This window comes from Amblyraja radiata, chromosome 1, assembly GCF_010909765.2.
Source record: "Amblyraja radiata isolate CabotCenter1 chromosome 1, sAmbRad1.1.pri, whole genome shotgun sequence".
NCBI lineage: Eukaryota > Metazoa > Chordata > Chondrichthyes > Rajiformes > Rajidae > Amblyraja > Amblyraja radiata.
This window is the reverse complement of record NC_045956.1, coordinates 3570517-3589460: the sequence shown is the minus strand read 5'-3', so window position 1 is coordinate 3589460 and position 18944 is coordinate 3570517.

Here is an 18944-nt window from a genome sequence, read left to right as displayed (position 1 = left end):
GCTCCATTTCACTTTAGAAACATAGAAACATAGAAAATAGGTGCAGGAGTAGGCCATTCGGCCCTTCGAGCCTGCACCGCCATTCAATATGATCATGGCTGATCATCCAACTCAGTATCCTGTACCTGCCTTCTCTCCATACCCCCTGATCCCTTTAGCCACAAGGGCCACATCTAACTCCCTCTTAAATATAGCCAATGGACTGGCCTCAACTACCTTCTGTGGCAGAGAATTCCACAGATTCACCACTCTCTGTGTGAAAAATGTTTTTCTCATCTCGGTCCTGAGAAAATCATTTTTCACACAAGGAGTTACTAGCTGTAATGTTCTCTCATTCAATAAGATGAGACCATATTGAATGGATGTAATGCACAATAAGTTATGTTGCAGTCAGTGGGATTGGTGTATCTATAGCAGGGTTTGCCCTCTCAACATTTTAAACTGCTTCGCCTTTGCGTAAGTGGTCTTGTACCAAAACCTGTGTGCTCTCGGGTCAAATGCACTTCGACATTCCAAAGGAAAAAGCTAGAGGGATTTGTTTTATAAATTGAATTATTAAAAAAACAGTCTGCTACTTTATTCCTTCAGGGCCAGGAAGTGCCCATGTCAACACAATTGCAATTTGTAGCTGTAACATGTAAATTGTAATTCTAACCCAGAAATTACACTACATTTCCAAACTAACTATTCCTTATTGCTGCCTAGAACCATCTTGTGAAGAAACATAGAGCATTGGAAATATATCCACAGAATAACTTCAACTTTCCCCACATGCAAAAATAATGGGTGTCTGTTAATGCCCCTGTCCCACTTAGGAAACCTGAACGGAAAACCTCTGGAGACTTTGCGCCCCACCCAAGGTTTCCGTGCGGTTCCCGGAGGTTGCAGGTGGTTGCCGGAGGTTGCAGGTAGTGGAAGCAGGTAGGGAGACTGACAAAAACCTCCGGGAACCTCCGGGAACCGCACAGTAACCTTGGGTGGGGCGCAAAGTCTCCAGAGGTTTCCGTTCAGGTTTCCTAAGTGGGACAGGGACATTACTTATTTGATCTTGAAGACCGGTTTTGCATAACTAATTTGTAGTGAATTGATCTTTATTCTTTGCTCCTGTTTTAATGGAAAGTATGATGCTAAAGAAGTAACAGCTACTGGGTGCGAGTTTGGTTTCAGGATATTGTTCTACCGTCTGCACAAGGACGGGCAAACTTTTTATTTACAAGTCAATTATGCAGTACAAGACGAAATGCAGACAAGTCTGGACATTTCCTAACAATGTTCCCAAACTTCACCTGACTGAAATAGAAGAGCTTTTGAACTTCCCACATCGTTTTAGCCTTTTGACCTCTGAGCAGCAACATTGAATTAGTATAAATTAGTCCTAAATTATGATTAGTTCCTTGTTGTAGATTGGCATCCTCTGGGACTCAGATTTAGACGGCCCAAACACATTTCATTTCAGACTAAACATCTGTAGGAGACAGGATGGTGCCATCCTATCATTTTGGAATGGGATTTGAGGCTACGCGGATTAAATAACAGCAGTTCTACCTTTGTGTGCTTCCCAGTACTCCTACAAACTGAGAGGGTTTCTGTAACATTCAGATTTGCATCTCGAAGGAATGCAGGGACAAGCATAACGATGTGAAAATATACGCACCAGCTGATATCCTGGGGTTTTGTTCTTGCATTGCACAATATAAATCTGAATTTCAAGACCAGGAACATCGAGATGATGGGAGACGTGTCATATCACTGCAAACATCCTCATTTCTCTAAACCAATTGGGAAAAGCCTGCAAACATTGCCTAGATACCCAGACTTCAAAGAATTCTTGGTGTTCCCTGCAACACCTAGATTAAGGTTTGTCCTGTGATTTCAAGCCTTTTAGTCCACAGAACCTCTATTCTTTTATTTTTGTGAATAAAGTGTCTGTTCGCACCGGAGGAGTCAATTTCAGTCTCCCGGAATTACCAGCTCTGTGTAATTTTGCCAGTTTCCAGCAAAGTATAGAGTTTCAGATACTTTTCATTTCATTTCACTTTTGTTTTTCTTCATTAAACTTTCATTTTAGTAGCCATTCTTTCCAGTATATTTTATGAAGGGGCTATATAGGGTTACGTGGCTGGAGAATAATTGGAATCAGGTTCAAGTTGCTCCGGTGAAATTCTTACTTTGTTCCACTGGAGCCTGATTGAAATGAGTCAGATTTACGATGAGGACTGGCTTCACAAAAGGGACACTATGATGTCAATGCAATCTTTCTAAATGTAATCAGGTTAATGTAAAACATAATGTAATATTGTGATATGTTCGCCAACCATTAGCAGGTTCAACTTGTGCAGGCCCTGCGGTGGTTATTAATTTCATCCCTTATACCTAACCAGTCTGAAGAAGGGTTACTCCAGCTTTTTGTGTCTATCTTCTCATTGTCTGAAATAACAGCAAAAGGATGCAGTTTGATAACTGTGATAGCTGGGTGATGTGTGATGTGTGATGTGTGTGTGTGTGTGTGTGTGTGTGTGTGTGTGTGTGTGTGTGTGTGTGTGTGTGTGTGTGTGTGTGTGTGTGTGTGTGTGTGTGTGTGTGTGTGTGTGTGTGTGTGTGTGTGTGTGTGTGTGTGTGTGTGTGTGTGTGTGTGGTTCCACAGAGTGGTGAGTCTGTGGAATTCTCTGCCTCAGAGGGCAGTGGAGGCAGGTTCTCTGGATGCTTTCAAGAGAGAGCTAGATAGGGCTCTTAAAAATAGCGGAGTCAGGGGATATGGGGAGAAGGCAGGAACGGGGTACTGATTGGGGATGATCAGCCATGATCACATTGAATGGCGGTGCTGGCTCGAAGGGCCAAATGGCCTACTCCTGCACCTATTGTCTATTGTCTGTTTAATGAGTCAGTTGACCATTTTATTGTATTTCATGGATATTAATCTTCTAGAGCAGCCTACCATGAGAGACTTTGTCAAATGTGAAAATACACAGCAAATGTTAGAAATCTGAAAATAAATAGAAAAAGCCAAAAAAAATACTTAGCAGGTCAAGCAGCATCTGCGAAAAGAGAAATAGTTCATTAACATTTCAGGCTGAAGAACTTCTACATTTTAAAAAAATGTTGAGAAAATAATAGTGAAAGAATAGACTTTCACAGATGAGAAATCGACCTTCATGCAAGCAAGATTATATAAAAGGCAAAAGCAACAATGATGAAAAATAGCAAATAATAATTTTACAATTGGGGATTGAACACCAAAACTGCTACACGGAAAGTGGAAAATGAAGTGAAATCAGAAAAAAATGAATGGAGCAAGGAAATAAATAACAAAAACAATATGCTTATATAAGAGACTCAAATGGCATGATTGATGAGGAGCTTTTCCTTTCAATAAAATGTCCATGATTGTGTACGTGGAAGAAATGACAGATGTTGACATGGAAAGCAGGTAAAGGAATTGGACTTAGACAATAGACAATAGACAATAGATGCAGGAGCAGGCCATTTGGCCCTTCGAGCCAGCACCGCCATTCAGTACCCCGTTCCCGCCTTCTCCCCATATCCCCTGACCCTGCTATTTTTAAGAGCCCTATCTAGCTCTCTCTTGAAAGCATCCAGAGAACCTGCCTCCACCGCCCTCTGAGGCAGAGAATTCCACACACTCACAACTCTCTGTGTGAAAAAGTGTTTCCTCGTCTCCGTTCTAAATGGCTTACACCTTATTCTTAAACTGTGGCGCCTGGTTCTGGACTCCCTCAACATTGGGAACATGTTTCCTGCCTCTAGCATGTCCAAGCCCTTAACAATCTTATATGTTTCAATGAGATACCCTCTCATCCTTCTAAACTCCAGAGTGTACAAGCCCAGCTGCTCCATTCTCTCACAGATATGACAGTCCCGCCATCCCGGGAATTAACCTTGTAAGCCTACGCTGCACTCCCTCAATAGCAAGAATGTCCTTCCTCAAATTAGGGGACCAAAACTGCACACAATACTCCAGGTGTGGTCTCACTAGGGCTCTGTACATTTTTACAGATAATGTCAGTACATTGATTAGGTATGTTGCAAAGCCTACCTGAAGCGTCTTTGAAGATCTGCCGCTGCGGGTGTGCGCGATTTTGGCGCCGTTTAGAGGGGGCGGGTTTAAAACGCGATTTTCTCTAGGCTGTTCAAATCGAAGATGTTCAGCCTAGTTAATTATTAACGAAAAATCGCTGGAAGACCCCGTCGCAAAAGCTATTATTAGTTTTAAAGGCCTCGTATAATAGTTATAGTAGTTTAAAAATCAATCTCTAAACCCGCGACCGCCACCAACCGCTGGGTCTCATAAAGCAAATAGCAGAAGGTGGGTTGTATATTTTTACATTAAAAAGAGCTTCTAAAGATCCCTTTATACAAAGTTTAATATTGCGAGTAGCTCAATTTGGGCCCATTATATCGCGCAGTATTTTTCTCGGCATTTGAGGCACAAATCTACCGCAATGTGAACGTTCTAAACCAGCGCGTTCCACAGGGACCCACTAGAAAGCTGATTTAAATGGGCATTTATTTACAGCAATTGAACACTAAATTCCTTCCATTTGGTCTATAAATTAATGTAAATGAGATTTAAAAATCATGTTTTATTGTGAATTATTTGTGAATATTATTTGGACATTTAGGCTATTTAAAAATGTTAATCATTTATTAAGAAATGGATAGATGTTTAGATCTAGTAATTGAAGTCTGAAATTAGCTACCATTAGGTAACTAACTAATTATATGCTTTAATTTCAGGTCATCCAAGTAAGATTATTTTATATTTGTTTCAGAATGCTTCAATCTATGATAACTGAAAATTTCACTCAGTTCTCTTAATTTTTAAGAAAGTTATCGGCTTTTGACTGTTCACGATCACAGCTTTTTTGATATATCCATAGAAAATCAATAGGGAACAAGATGCTCATTTCCCAGTATGAAAATGGCCATAACTTTTTAAATACTTGAGATATGAAAGTGAATTAGGTGTCAAATTAAACTTATTGTTATGCTTTATCTGATGGGATAAATTGCAGACTTGATTTTTAAAATCTCAAAATTTTGTAACATTGCTACATTGATAGGGCGGCAGTGAAGTTGCTGCCTTACAGTGCCAGAGACCAGTTTCGACCCTGACCATGGTTGCTGTCTCTACGGATTTAGTACATTCTTCCTATGACAGCGTGGGTTTTCTCCATCCGAGTGCTCCGCTTTCCTCCCACACTCCATAGATGAACCGGCGATCGCTGGTCGACGCAGACTTGGTGGGCCGAAGGGACTGTTTCCACACGCTATTTCTAAAGTCTAAAGTAAAGTCTAAAGATAATAAGAACAATTATTAAATGAAACCTATAAGAATAAGCATAATCTATGTATAATCGTGACTGCATCTTTCCGGTAACATGTGCCCATACTTTAAATGCAGACTCACCAATGTCTTATATAACTGCAACACGAGTTCCTAACTCAATACTCTGTTTGATGAAGGCCAATGTGCCAAAAGCCTTTTTAACCACCCCATCTACATGTGATGCCACCTTCAAGGAACTATGTACCTGCACTCCTATATCCCTCTGCCCTACAACACTCCCCAGAGCCCTGCCATTCACTGTCTAGGTCCTGCCCAAGTTCGACTTTCCAAAATCCAACACCTGTCATTTCTCTATGTTAAATTTCAACTCTTTAAATTAAAAATCTTTAAATGTAAGATCAATACCAAAAATAACTAAGGATAAGATTCTCAAGAAAGCTAACAGAAAAAAAAAGGAAAATTATTTTTGGGCAGTTTTGATAACCAAATTAATAAATATTTACGTATTAAAATAGTAAATGATGAAAAACCAAAGGACAATGTTACCAAAATTAAACCAGAAATTGCTTGAATCATTCAGTACATCATGCAGCATCTGTAAAAGAGAAATATAAATAACATTTCAGTTCAAAGACCCATTTAATGACGGTTAAGGGCCTTTGATCTGAAACATTAACTTTTCTGACCTGCTGAATATTTTTTGTTTCAATTTTAGATTCCAACATCTGCAGTGTTCATTTGGAGATCAGACAATGCTACTATTGGGGTAGACAAAAATGCTGGAGAAACTCAGCGGGTGCAGCAGCATCTATGGAGCGAAGAAAATAGGCAACGTTTCGGGCTGAAACCCAAACAGCTTTTTTCCACGAGCCTCCTTTTGCACTGGTATTTTATTCAGTTCACATGTTTAATCGATAATGTTTTATTATTACTGTTTAATGTTTTATGTGTCATTCCTAACTGTCACTGTATGTCATGTTGTCACTTGCGTGCGGAGCACCAAGGCAATTTCATTGTATGTGTATATACTTGGTCGACAAACATTCATTCAGGAGAAAGACTATACATGATTACAATCAGGCCATCCTCATTGTACAGATACAGGATAAAGGGAATAACGGATAGTGCAACAAAAAATCCAGTAACGTCTGATTAAATATAGTCTGAGGTCTCCAATGAGGTAGATGGTAGGTCTGGACTGGTCTCTGGTTGGTGATAGGATGGTTCAGTTGCCTGATATGAAACTGTCCCTGAATCTGGAGGAGTGCATTTTCACACCTGTACCTTTTGCCCGATGGGAGAGAGGAGAAGAGGGAATGGCCAGAATGAGACTCGTCCTTGATTATGCTGGTTGCCAATGTAATTTCTGAGAATAGAAGACTGAAATCAAATCAACAGAAGCACCACTTCCTTAAGTAATTTTAAGACAAGGAAAATTCATTAATGTTATTGTGTTCATTTAATCATTTTTAAGTTGAATTAATTTCAATTCATTTAATTAATATATTACCTGCACAATTAAATACTAAACAATGTCGGGGGGGGGGGGGGGGGATTTATTTGGTGCTGACTACTAACAGGGAGGATTTATGTGACATTGACAAATAACAAATTTATCTGGCAACCATGAGAGCCAACTACTTACATTTCAAGTGTATAGGGCATCAGGAATAATGAAAAGAATGCCTCGGGAATTCCTACAATAGTTCTCTGCAGGCAACAGGTTTTCAAGAGTTAAGAGTCAAGTCTGTTTATCTGTCATATGCACCGGATATGAACCAGAACAATGAAATTCTTTACGAAGAGTTGTAGAGTCTTTATTCTTTGGAGCGCAGAAGGTTAAGGAGGAACTTGATAGAGGTCTTTAAAATTATGAGAGGGATAGACAGAGTTTATGTGGATAAGCTTTTTCCATTGAGAGTAGGAAGATTCAAACAAGAGGACATGATTTGAGAATTAAGGGACAGAAGTTTAGGGGTAACATGAGGGGGAACTTCTTTACTCAGAGAGTGGTAGCTGTGTGGAATGAGCTTCCAGTGGATGTGGTGGAGGCAGGTTCGATTTTATCATTTAAAAATAAATTGGATAGGTATATGGACGGGAAAGGAATGGAGGGTTATGGTCTGAGTGCAGGTAGATGGGACTAGGGGGGAATAAGTGTTCGGCATGGACTAGAAGGGCCGAGATGGACTGTTTCCGTGCTGTAATTGTTATATGGTTATATAACATACAGCACAGAAACAGGACATTTGGTCTATCGAGTCCATGCTGACTGAGATGGCCCATCCAAGCTAGTTCCCGCACATGGCCCATATCCCTCTAAACCTCTCCTATCCATGAACCTGTCCAAATGTCTTGTAAATGTTGTTATTCTACCTGCCTCAACTACTTCTCAGGCAGCTCGTTCCATATACCCATCACCCTCTGTGCAAAAATGTTGCCTCAGGTTCCTATTAAATCTTTCCCCTCTCACCTTAACCCTATGTTCTTGTTCTTTTGTTCTTGAATTGCTATCCTAGGAAAAATACTTTATGTATTCATTCTTTCTATTCCCCTCGTGACTTTATAAATCAAGATGAAAAGATCACACTGGTGATGGTGTTGAAGTGACGTGCGATTTATGAAACTGGTGCGCACCAGGAAACCAGCCAAAGCTGACCTGTCAAGTGTGACGTTGGTACATTTTTTATATTCTCAGATGACAAGCTTACTCAGAAGCTGGATTAACAATAACTCAAGCTCTTAATTACAGAATGGAACTCAGAGAGACTTAATTAGGTCACCAACAGAATGAGATAATTATCCACAAGTCTAATTTCATTAACAGTAATTCCAATTTTCTGTTAAGGAGCGACTTAATCTGCGAGTTAAGAAGAGTTCCCTCGACCTTCTTGCTCGAGGGCACTCGCCTGGAAAGCCTCGAGCTGGATCGACCGTCCGCGTTGAAACCGCGAGCTGGATCGACCCACCGTACACGCACACGCACACGCATACACGCACACATATCGCAAAGAAGGGGGCCAGGGAAAGCGGGGGAGCGCTGTCTGAAATTCACACACGCAATGAAGAGGAAGGTAAACGGCTGCACAGAAACAGTAAGTCCTTTCGAGAGCGCAGAGAGGGGAGGGAGAAGGGGAGTGAAGGAGAAAGAAGGGGAGAGAAGGAGGGAGAAGGAGAGAGAAGGAGAGAGAGGGAGTGGAGACACTTTTAAGAAGTATAATAAAGTTTAGCGGGCATTTTACCTACCGGTAGATCTTCCTTGATCCTGAAAACTCCAATGAGCCAATCAAAATGCCCGGTCAGCGAAGGATATTGCCTACAGCTGCCTTCGACTGCCTGTAACTAAATAGCGACCCCACTCCACTGCACTACGAGTGAAAAAGACCCATGCCGACCAAATTTTACTCACGGAAAATTTTTCAACACGCTGAAAAAGTTTCCGCGACCTAGCTGAGGCCACGAGTATTCGGGAACTTCCCTCGAGCATGAAGGAGAGTTCCAGTGACCTCAAAGGACCTCCTAGGACCACGTGTCAACCATGCTGCGAGTTTGAAGGTCGAAGATACTCAATTCCTTGACTGATGAAGACCAGTGTGTGCCAAAAGCCTTCTTCGCCACCCTATCTATCAGCAACATTAATTTTAGATACTTCCACGTACTTGTACATCTGAATTGTTCCAATCTACAAAGCTCCGCATGGCCCTACCACTCACTGTAAAAATCCCATCCTGGTTTGACTTCTCGGAAGCCAACAGCTCACATTTATCTGAATTAAACTCAACGAGCCATTCCTCAGCCCACTTGCACAGCCGATCAAGATGTTGCAGTAATTGCTGATTAACCACCCCCAGTGTCTACAACACCAGATATTTTAATGGCCTCTGCAAACTTAAGGGCCTGTCCCACGAGCTAACGTGGTCGCTTGAGCCGTACGGCCTCGCGGGGCCGGTCCCACTTCGATCGCCGGAGCCGTATGGAGTTGTGCGGAATGGTCTATATCTATGGCCCTGCCCTCGTCAACGTTCTTGGTTTTTTCTTCAAAAAACTCAAATCAACTTCAAACTTACAAAATTCTCAAGGGGTTGGACAGGCTAGATGCACGAAGATTGTTCCCGATGTTGGGGAAGCCCAGAACAAGGGGTCACAGTCTGAGGATAGAGGGGAAATCCTTCAGGACCGAGATGAGAAAAAATTTTTTCACACAGAGAGTGGTGAATCTCTGGAACTCTCTGCTACAGAAGGTAGTTGAGGCCAGTTTCATTGGCTATATTTAAGAGGGAGTTAGATGTGGTCCTTGTGGCTAAAGGGATCAGGGGGTATGGAGAGAAGGCAGGTACAGGATACCGAGTTGGATGATCAGCCATGATCATATTGAATGGCGGTGCAGGCTCGAAGGGCCGAATGGCCTACTCCTGCACCTATTTTCTATGTTTCTATGTTTCATGAGACACGATCTGCCACTTTGCAGCCCATCTCAAATAGAGGCACAACATCAGTGAGCCTCAACACTTCCTGCGCCTCACACACGTCTAACAATGATTCATGTAATTCAACCAAGACTCCTGCAATTTCTTCTCTAGCTTCCCACAATGTCCTTGGATATATCTGATCATGCCCGGGAGATTTATCTACTTTCATAAGCCTTAGGCATACTGGTATCATTATCGGTGTAGACATGGTGGGCCGAAAGGCCTGTTTCTGTTTTGGACTACTCTCCATTCTAATAAACAGGATGCGTTATTATGGTTTATTACTTTGACTACAAGTGACTCCAGTTACAATGGTAAAAAAATATATCCTATCTATTCAAAATTAATCTATTTTCACAACCAGTGACAGATTTATTTTTTCTAACTTGTTTTCAATGCAGTTAGTTTTGAGCAATATAATTTGAAGAATATTGTATATACCTCCGGATGTCATTATTGTTGCAACTTTCGCCAATGTTTTTATTGTATATTTCAAATGAAGCAGAAGTTAATATTCGGAAAGCAAAGCACAATGCAAAATGATGAAATGGTTCATTTGTTACAGTCCAATAATCCTGAATAAAGTATGTGACCAGACAGAGGGTTAAATCTGCACTATTGCGATTTTGGGTTTTGTAATGAGGTCCCTGGGAGAAAGGGAATCAAATGAATGACTTCACTTCCTCGTATACATAGCCAAACGTATCCTGCTGAGCCACTATAGGAGCCCATATAATTTAAATTTACAGTACCAGACTTTAAGTAGTGGAAAACCTTTGGAAAATAATTTTTCTGAAAAATATTGTGAACATTTATTAATACTTTCTCTTTTAAAAGTCTCTGAGTGCATTTACTGCTGCTAAAAAAGAAATAAGTCTCTCGCATAGCTCTGGTGTCATTCCTCAATTCTGTTAAAATATTTTAATAACCTGTTGCAAATCAAACCTGACCTGGTTTACAAATGTTAAGTGATTTGAAAGGTTACTTGAGTTCCTTCTCATGTTCATTGATGTAGCGTTGAACCGTACAAGCTTGGATTTCTCCTGACTCAGGAATTGGTGAAATTAATAAATTATAGTCTAACTAGAAACCAGAAAAAAAAAGTCACTTGCCTTTTATGGCTCAATTCACTTCACAGCCAACGGAGTACTTTTGAAATGAAATGACTATTGTTAAATGCAGCATACACAGGCGTCAACGTAAATGCAACTAGGTCCCAGATGCACAGGAAGGAGATAATTACCAGGTAATCATAAGATCATAAGGGATATGAGCAGAATTAGGCCATTTGGTCCATCAAGTCTACTCCGCCATTCAATCATGGCTGATTTATCTCTCCCTCCTAGCCCCAGTCTCCTGCCTTCTCCCCATAACCGCTGACACCCATAATCAGTACGAAGATTTTTTCATTGACTTCACCCTTTTAAGCACCCTTCAAAATGTTTGCATTGTTTTGGGGCGAATTCACCAGCTGCCAAACTGATGAGTTAAGCATTCAGAAGAATTCTCAGACATTTATTGATGATCATGTCAATCAAACATACAATGCTTTTGACGCTGGAAGATATTTAGTTCAACCAATGCATTCTCTTAAACTTGCATGGCTCTGCAACGTGTCAGCAGCAGGACTAATCTCCATTGCAACTTTTTAAATAGATTATTCCGTACATGTTAATCAGTTCGTGATTTATTCTGACCATTGCAACAAGTATTTGGTGAGTTCAAGATTCAAAATGTTGAGGCACAGGTTGACATCAAACCTTTTGCAGACACCATTTGTTCCCATGCAAAGATCCATATATGGGGAATCACCCCTGGAATCGCTAATGTCCGGAAGAACGAACAAAGGACACACAAAAAGGGACACATTTCTGAAAGGAGAGAGAGAGCCAATGTGGATGGTCCTGACTATTTAAATTGCTCAGAAAATCGCAACAAGGCACCGCATTGAGAAATTCTGTACATTAGTCATGACATTTTCACTGATATCTCCATCAATTGGATTAAAAGGGGCAGTTAGAGTGGGGCCAATGTCATTCAACACCTTGTAATATACTTCTTAACTGTCTATTAGTCTGGAATTGTGAGACTAGTTTGAAACCCATGTACAAATGCATATTTTGCACTCACTATGATTCAGGCCACCAATGAGTGTCTAACAGATGGACTGAGAGAACGTCTCCACTGTCCTTCTGCAGTTGTACAGAGCCCTAGTGAGACCACACCTGGTGTATTGTGTAAACAGTTTTGGTCCCCTAATTTGAGGAAGGACATTCTTGCTATTGAGGGAGTGGAGCGTAGCTTTACAAGGTTAATTCCCGGGATGGCGGGACTGTCATATGCTGAGAGAATGGAGCAGCTGGGCTTGTACACTCTGGAGTTTAGAAGGATGAGAGGGCATCTCATTGAAACATATAAGATTGTTAAGGGTTTGGACACGCTAGAGGCAGGAAACATGTTCCCAATGTTGGGGGAGTCCAGACCCAGGGGCCACAGTTTAAGAATAAGGAGTTAGCCATTTAGAACGGAGAAACACTTTTTCTCACAGAGAGTGGTGAGTCTGTGGAATTCTCTGCCTCAGAGGGCGGTGGAGGCGGGTTCTCTGGAAGCTTTCAAGAGAGAGCTAGATAGGGCTCTTAAAAATATCGGAGTCAGGGGATATGGGGAGGTCAGGAATGGGATACTGATTGGGGATGATCAGCCATGATCACATTGAATGGCGGTGCTGGCTCGAAGGGCCGAATGGCCTACTCCTGCACCTATAGTCTATTGTCTATTGTCCGTGTTGTTGTGAAGGAGCTATGATGCTGCATTTGACAAAATGGATGTCAAGATAACCTTCTGGGTGCTGCACAGCTTAGTGACCAGGAGACTCCAGCCCTTTCCACCAACCCTTTCCACTATCTGCCATTGACCTTTGCAACTCCCTCTGTCCATGATGCTTAGTTCATAACCAACACAATACATATTCCAAAATAAATTTACTTAACAGAATGAAATGCAATATTTTAAATTAATCATTCATTTTAATTATTTGTCTACCTCTTTCACATGCCCTACCTTCACTATTTCTATCAAGGTTCATTTTTAACTTAAAAAAATTAATAATTGGAAAACATAGAAGGAGACCATTTAACTTAGTGAGTTTAGGCCAGTTCTCCGAACAGTCACATCAATCTTATTCGCCACTTATTAACCTATTCTCTATCATAAGCACTTTAACTCCTGATGTTCCAGCCACACACATGCACAAGGAGGAATTCACCGGTAGTCCTGAGTCCCCTGGGGAAACTCTAGCAGAGAGAACATGCAAACTCCATATGAACAGTATCTGAGATCAAGATTAAAACCGAATTGCTGGAGTTGAGTGATACCAGTTTTAACTACCGTGACATTGATCCTCACAATTTTTAAATTATTAATTTAATATTTTACAATCTTTTTTTAAGTGTATAGGGCAACAGGTATGTTCTTTATACCATGTTAATAATCTGCTATTGATATGATATAGATGTAGTTTCGTTTTGTTTATTGTCACTTATTGTTTCGAGGTAAAATGAAAAGCTTTTGTGGCGTGCTAACCAGTCAGCAGAAAGACAATGCATGATTACAATCGAGCCATCTACTGTGTGTAGAAATGATAAGGAATAACATTTAGTTTAGGGGATAACGTTCAGGATAAGGGAATAATGTTTAGATAAGGGAATACCATTTAGGATAAGGGAATAATGTTTAGATAAGGGAATAACGTCTAGATTGAGGGAACAACATTGTATTGATATTAAAGATATCCACAAAATTCTTAAGTAACTCAGCAAAACAGGCAGCATCACTGGAGAGAAGGAATGGGTGATGTTTCGGGACGAGACCCTTCTTTAGATCCTTTATATTGATATTCTCTGATATTATTAGAAGACCTGTTCCATAGTTTATATTTATCATAATGAGATTGACTATAAAGGTTTTAGAAAAATTAGAAAATCATGAAAAAGCCTAACATCTTTCTGATAAGGTGGGTAAGCAGTGAACAGTTTCAGCCCAATCCCACAAACCTCCATATTTCTGGATATCTGGCACATTCCAATTCAATGGAATGGGGGTTTCAATATATGATTGGGGTGTTGGTACTGAACACAATTATGAGAAAAAGCATAAAAAATAGAAATAGGTTCAATGTTGTCACCAACATCCAGAGGCAATCGTGAAGGAAGTCCGCAAACCTGTAAAATTCCGCTAAATAGATGGCCAAAGTCTGCTTCCAGCAAAGTATTTCCTCTCACCCTGTTACCTACTAACTGCTGCTCATGCAAACACTGAGATAGCCTCACAGTCAATGAACTGCCAAAGATATATACTCATCCTATTCACAGCAGTACTTGTAGCTGCAGTTTAAAGGTGTGACTTTCGTCAATGTTGTAGATTTAGAACTGTCAGAAACGATTCCTAGATGCACGTCTCTGTGGGCACAATTATTGTGTTGTCTATATTCACAGCACAGTCCCGTTTATTATAGGCTAAGCAAGAGTAGGATAAACTGCACAGGAGAGGACAAGGACATTTGTAAATGAGTAGGTAGACAAAAATGCTGGAGAAACTCAGCGGGTGCAGCAGCATCTATGGAGTGAAGGAAAAAGGCAATGTTCGGGCCAAAACCCTTCTTCAGACTGATGGGGGGTGGGGGGGAGGCTGGGAGAAGAAAGGAAAAAGGAGGAGGAGGAGCCCGGGGGCTGAAGGAGAGGTAGGAAGGGGAGGAGACAGCAAGGGCTAACAGGATTGTGAGAATTCAATGTTCATGCCACCAGGATGCAGACTCCCCAAGGTGCTGTTGAGGTGCTGTTCTTGTGCAAAGCCATTGATGGAGAGAAAATGAAAAGGAGTGCATGAGAGAGAATTTTAAAGCTGACGAGCTTATAGTATTATCGTTTTTTGAATGTTATTTCCTCTTTGTGTATATACCTAGCCAAATAGACGGAATTGGGTTGTACAATGGCACAGGTGATAAACCCGTGGTCTCAAAGTACCGGAGACTCAAGTTCAATCTTGTCCTCTGGTGCTGTCTGTGTGGATTTTGCACATTCTCCCTGTGACTGCGTGGGACTCCTCCAGGTGCTCCAGTTTCCTCCCATATCCCAAAAGATGTGCAGGTTTATAGGTTAATTGGCCTCAGTAGATTGCTCCTAGTGTGTAGAGAGTGAATGAGAAAGTGAGATAGATTAGTACTAGTGTGATCGGGTGATCGATGGCCAGTGGAGACTCGTTGGACCGAAGGGCCTGTTTCCATGCTGTATCTGCCTATTCAACTCAATTCAATATTTTCAGGGCAGATGGTAAATTGCCATTTCATGGTTAATGGAATGACCATCCCTACATATGCCATTCACACCAACATCCCCAACAACTGGATTAAATAGCAAAACATGGGCCAAACAAGGGATGCAATCAGTTTCTACACATGGTTCCTATTCTCTATTATCCCCGCAGCTGGCAAAAGGGCAGCCAAAGTGACCCAATGGCCATAAATCATTATTCTGTCCTTTTGTTCTTTCCTTTGTCTGCAAGTATTACCTCCTCAAACCTGTGCCTGCTTAGACTTTATTCATCTCCCACAATTTCTGTTACGACTGAAGTGAATCAAAATGAAATGGTAGATTTATTTCTCTCAGCATTGCTTATCATGTTGGATGTTTTCATTATTTTATTTCAGTTTTTATTTTTATTAACCCATTGGATTTTGCTTTTACTTTTCCCGTGATCTCGTGGTCATGAAGGATCTCGGCACATTGGCCTTTGTCAGTCAGGGTATTGAGAATAGAAGTGTTTCGGCCCGAAACGTTGCCTGTTTCCTTCGCTCCATAGATGCTGCCGCACCCGCTGAGTTTCTCCAGCAATTTTGTCTACCTATTGAGAATAGAAGTTAGAAGGTTATGTTCGGCTTGTACTCGCTAGAATTTAGAAGATTGAGGGGGGATCTTATAGAGACTTACAAAATTCTTAAGGGGTTGGACAGGCTAGATGCAGGAAGATTGTTCCCGATGTTGGGGAAGTCCAGAACAAGGGGTCACAGTTTAAGGATAAGGGGGAAATCTTTTAGGGCCGAGATGAGAAAAACATTTTTCACACAGAGAGTGGTGAATGTGTGGAACTCTCTGCCACAGAAGGTAGTTGAGGCCAGTTCATTGGCTATATTCAAGAGGGAGTTAGATGTGGGCCTTGTGGCTAAAGGGATCAGGGGGTATGGAGAGAAGGCAGGTACAGGTTACTGAGTTGGATGATCAGCCATGATCATATTGAATGGCGGTGCAGGCTCGAAGGGCCGAATGGCCTACTCCTGCACCTATTTTTTATGTTTTGATGTTTCTATGTTACAGTTGTATCAGACATTGGTGAGGCCACATTTGGAGTATGGTTTTCAGTTTTTGACACCTGTTATAGGTAAGATGTTAGAAAGGTTCCAGAGAAGGGTTGAGAGAAGATTTACGACAGTGTGCCAGAACACGAGGGGCTGAGCTAAAGAGAGAGACTTTATTCCTTGGGGCACAGGAGTATGAGCGGTGATCTTATAGAGGTGTTTAAGATCACGAGGGAATAGATCGGGTATATGCGCAGAGTATTTGCATTCAATGCTCACACTGTTTATTAACTGAGACTACAAAGACATAATTCAGCAAAAATCACACTGAATCATCCTCGCCATTTTTTAAATCTTAACAACGACTGTTCTTCCTGAGAACATTGAAAAAGATTGGTCTGCCCCAACAGCTGCTGACAACCTTCTACCGCTGCACCACAGAGAGCATATTAACGTATGGCATCTCTGTGTGGTATCTCAGTTGCACGGAGGCGGAGAGGAGAGCTCTTCAGCGCGTCGTCCACAGAGGGCATCTACTACACACGGTGCCTCAGGAAGGCCGTCAGCATTCACAAAGACACCTCACACCGTTGTAATAGTCTGTTCGAACTTCTACCTTCCGGCAGACGTTACAAGGCCTTCTACGCCCGCACCTCCAGACTCAGGAACAGCTTCATCCCCAGAGCTATAGCTGCTCTGAACTGGCCCTGCTGAGTTATTTCACTTTGAGTATTACAAACCTCAAACACAAGATGGAAATTTGTCCTAAATGGCAACAGAAAATGGGGATTTTAGCATGGATTGTTCATTAAATGACTCACTCCCTCTGTTCCCTTTATGCAATGGCCAAGGGAAATTTTTAAGCCCATAATTATTTGATGCTGATTAGCCTGTTGTTTATTTCCAGACTTTCATTCTATTTTTCCATCCTCAAAATCAAACAAAAGAGCATCGCAACACACCACACCCAATGTCACTGTTTTGGATGCGATGAAGGAACTTGCAATGCTTGGAGGAACTAACAATGCATGACATTAGTAAACTGGTGAATTGTTCTGTGTGCATGTCAATTTACCCCCAAAATATTGCACATTTACTTGATTATTTTTAAATGATTCTTCTTATTAAGCAGCGGAGAAATCAGGGGAGAAATTGAGCGATAACTCAGATTCTTATAAACACAGGAAGAGTATAACTATTATTGCTGGAGTAACATGTTCCTAGCATTTGATGTGAAAATGTTGCAACACCTCTGTAGTTGCAGTACCTCTATTTCAAAACATTTTCTTATTTGTACCAAAATTGTGTGCTAAACCTGGTTTTGGAAACAGCACCGTCCAAGACCTCAAGAAATTGCAGAGTTGGGGACATAGTCCAGACCATCACACGAAACCAGCCTCCGTTCCATTGACTCCTTCGACAATCAAGGACTAGTCTCACTGGTCACTTCCTCTTCTCCTCTCTCCCATCAGGCAAGAGGTACAGAATGTTGACAATGTTTACCTCCAGATTCATGAACAATTTCTCCCCATCAGGCAACTGAACCGTCCTCTCATCAGCTGGGGTGCGGTCCTGACCTCCCATCTACCTCATTGGAGACCTTTGAACTATCTTTAATGGGACTTTATCAGACATCAACGTTACAGTATTATAATGTTACAGTTGCACTGAATGTTGTATCTTTTATCCTTTATCTGTGGACGGCTTGATCTCATTCACGTACAGTCTTTTCTCTGACTGGATAGCACGCAAACAAATGCTTTTTACTGTGCCTTGACCCACGTGACAATAATACACTAAACTAAAAAAATAAGGGGGTCAGAGAATGAATGTAAAAAAAGTAGTAAATGAAAAAGTAATTACCATGTAAATGGAGAAATATAATCATGAATATCGGTAGAGGCAGAGTCATTAATTGATTCATGTAGTGGCCTATTGGTGCTGTGAATAGTGTAGGCGTATGTTAGATGACAATACTAGAATGTACAATGGGTTTAAGAAGTATTTTTTTCTAAGAGGCAGCCAGACCTAAGCAAAAGAGTTTAGGTCAAGTTAATTCTCGTTAATACCACAAAATTGACCAATGCTCACTAAACGGCATTAAACTGGCCAGCATACACAGAAAATATGCAAAAACATTACATGGCAAACTGAAAATTCACACCTACACCTCCTTTTTAACTGCCTCATTAATTAAAAGTATAGTATTTACTCAAGATGCTCTTCAGGTCTTGCAGCATAGTTAGTTGTTAAGGGCTTGGACACACTAGAGGCAAGAAACATGTTCCCGATGTTGGGGGAGTCCAGAACCAGGGGCCACAGTTTAAGAATAAGGAGTAAGCCACTTAGAACGGAGACGAGGAAACACTTTTTCTCACAGAGAGTGGTGAGTCTGTGGAATTCTCTGCCTCAGAGGGCGGTGGAGGCAAGTTCTCTGGATGCTTTCAAGAGAGAGCTAGATAGGGCTCTTAAAAATAGCGGAGTCAGGGGATATGGGGAGAAGGCAGGAACGAGGTACTGATTGGGGATCACATTGAATTAGCGAGTTTAGAAGAGTTTGAAAAATGACATGTTGAAGACCTCCTTCGACTATGTAGAAGACCTTCGCCCTCCTTCGACTATTTTGAAGACCAGCCGACTAGCTTTTACTAGCTACGACTAACTTCGGGAAAATTGGACACCGATTAGTGGAGAGTGAGGACGACCTCCTTTGATCTCCTTTGACCTCCCTTCGACTACCCTCGATTACTTATGCTAATAATATGGCTCATTTATTTGCATCCAATTATTTTATGTACCTTGGATTCAGTTAAGAAAC